This window comes from Oncorhynchus masou, chromosome 30 (assembly GCF_036934945.1).
Source record: "Oncorhynchus masou masou isolate Uvic2021 chromosome 30, UVic_Omas_1.1, whole genome shotgun sequence".
Classification (NCBI taxonomy): Eukaryota; Metazoa; Chordata; class Actinopteri; order Salmoniformes; family Salmonidae; genus Oncorhynchus; species Oncorhynchus masou.
Genome location: NC_088241.1, coordinates 3813842 through 3816815, shown reverse-complemented (window position 1 = coordinate 3816815; position 2974 = coordinate 3813842).

The window sequence follows — 2974 nt, the reverse complement described above, 5'->3', positions numbered from 1 at the left end:
CGGACGTATTGCTAAACTCTGTCTGGGTTTGTTGATGTATGAGCTTGGAACAAAAGTAGACTAATCCATCCATTGGTAATCTAGATAACTCCTGTACATCGGTGAGAAAGTGGACATGTTGGAATGCGCGTGTGTGTGTATATCTTATTTGTTTGTTTTCAGTTTAATGCAACACTAATTTCTCAGAACAAGCTGTCATTAGAGTTTGCATGAAGCACTGGGCAGCAGGACAGATTATGACAGAGTGAGACAGAAGTAGGCAGAGGGAGGGGTGGGAGGAACAGACCTGCTTTAGGACCCAGAAGGATGGGGATGAACAGACCTGCTTTAGGACCCAGAAGGATGGGGATGAACAGACCTGCTTTAGGACTCAGAAGGATGGGGAGGAACAGACCTGCTTTAGGACCCAGAAGGATGGGGATGAACAGACCTGCTTTAGAACCCAGAAGGATGGGGAGGAACAGACCTGCTTTAGGACCCAGAAGGATGGGGATGAACAGACCTGCTTTAGGACTCAGAAGGATGGGGAGGAACAGACCTGCTTTAGGACCCAGAAGGATGGGGATGAACAGACCTGCTTTAGGACTCAGAAGGATGGGGATGAACAGACCTGCTTTAGGACCCAGAAGGATGGGGATGAACAGACCTGCTTTAGGACCCAGAAGGATGGGGAGGAACAGACCTGCTTTAGGACCCAGAAGGATGGGGATGAACAGACCTGTTTTAGATCCCAGAGGAATGGCTACTCTGCTCCGCTGTGTCTTCAAGTTTAACAAAAAAGGTCCTTTAAAGAGGAAAATGAAGTTGCCCATAGGCACTGATCTAAAGTCAGTTCTGAGTTTCCCCCCTAACACTTAGGCTACTTAGGTTAGCATTTGGTGAAGATACACTACAGGCCTGAACTGTTACCTTGGGAACGGTGACACACTCACACACACACACACACTCACACACGCTCGCACACTCGCACACACACACACACACACACACACACACACACACACACACACACACACACACACACACACACACTCACACACACACACACACTCACACACGCTCGCACGCATGCACACTCGCGCGCACACACACACACACACACACACACACACGCAGAGATTCATGCTATACACATCACAACTGCTGCCACCAGACTCTTATTTACTGTTACTAACACTGCACCATTTAAACACTTGGCCCCCAATCCCCCTTTCCCTGATGTGTAAATATTGTACTATCAATTGTGCCTTCCTGTATACTTGTGCTAAAAATGTATTATGTTCTACTGAGCCATTTCCTTTGTGTTCGTATTATTATGTTTTATTATTTATTTTTGGTGTTGGATTGTCGAGAAGTAAGCATTTCGATGGACGGTGTATATCGATGTATGTGTGCAGCAGCAACAGGACATTTGTACAATGTATGCAAATCCTTGTCGCATGAAAACAATTGTAGACGCCAGGGGGAGCCCTATTCACACAATATTGTGGATGGAGTTCTATCAACAATAGAAAGGTCACTTCGGGTCCTCTCTGTTTTGCCAGGAAATGTCCATATTTTAAAACATATCTGCTATTTGCATATTATATTTGGCGGGAGATATTATTTCCACAAAACCACTGAATATGGCTAGCATATTGCTATATATAATGCTGACCACAAGTCTGTTGTTGTGAGATATGCTCAATTGATTTGGGACTCATGTGAATGCCTGGACCACCAAAATATTTGGACTTTTTCTATTATGTCTATGTGTTGTCTTGGTAGGCGTAAATTCAACAACTAGGCCTAGAGCTAAAGCCTATAACTTTTCATCTCTCGTATCAACAGTATTTTTCTTTTTACAACGCTCATTAAAAATAACCTACATCCTTTCCTCTTCCAATTTGCGCACAGCACTGTGTAGTTGGCCGTTCAAACGTGCAACCATTGAAAAATGTTATGCAATTGCCATGACCTCTAACAGCTTTCTATTGGCTCGGCAACATCGTAGGGGGCGTGGCAAATAGCTTTCTCCCTATTCCATTGGTTACACATTTGTAAGGGGGCGTGGCCTATTAGCTTCATTCACAAATCTCCGCTTGAGCGCCTCTTGTTCATGAGCGCTAGGAACTTAAAGGACCCGGCACATCTTCAGAGCGACACGTTTCCCGATCAGCAGTGTGTGTTTGCCCTCCATTAGTTTATTCATGCCGTCATATCATCAGAACACAGAGATTAAATAGATAACATTCCTGTGTGTTCTCTTCTTGCCAAACTGTTGTTATGGAATGTTATGGAATGTTGTCTCCCACAGCCAAACAATGTGCAGGTGCCAGGTGCAGACCACGTGAGAACACAGCCTGGAGAGAGAGAAGGCTAGTTAGTGTCTGATGTCCCCCTCTAGTCCTCTGGCTTAGCTGTCTATTAGGAGCCCGATACAGCACTGTTAAACTGGGATAGAGAGGGAAGGGGAGGAGATGTGCAGTTTACATAATCCTTCTGTATAGTGTTCCTCCAGGAGGTATACTACAAAGCAAATCAACTTGTCTAAATATTCTGAAATAACTTTTGCATAAAAAAAAAAAAACTTGAAATGGGCATGGTCGAATTGACTTCACAACAAATAACACATATCTTAGTTTAGCTTTCTTAAAGAACCATAAAATTAACAGTGCTTTCTGGCTATTTATCAAAGTTAGCTGGCTAACTGCTTTGTAGTATCCTTCAGGTTTACTGGTGTCTGATCTGTCACTACCCTCACTGACCTGGCCTCTAGTCCTACCTACAGACACCCACCACACCTTTACCACACATATCCTTCAGGTTTATCAGTTTACTGGTGTCTGATCTGTCACTACCCTCACTGACCTGGCCTCTAGTCCTACCTACAGACACCCACCACACCTTTACCACACATATCCTTCAGGTTTATCAGTTTACTGGTGTCTGATCTGTCACTACCCTCACTGACCTGGCCTCTAGTCCTACCTAC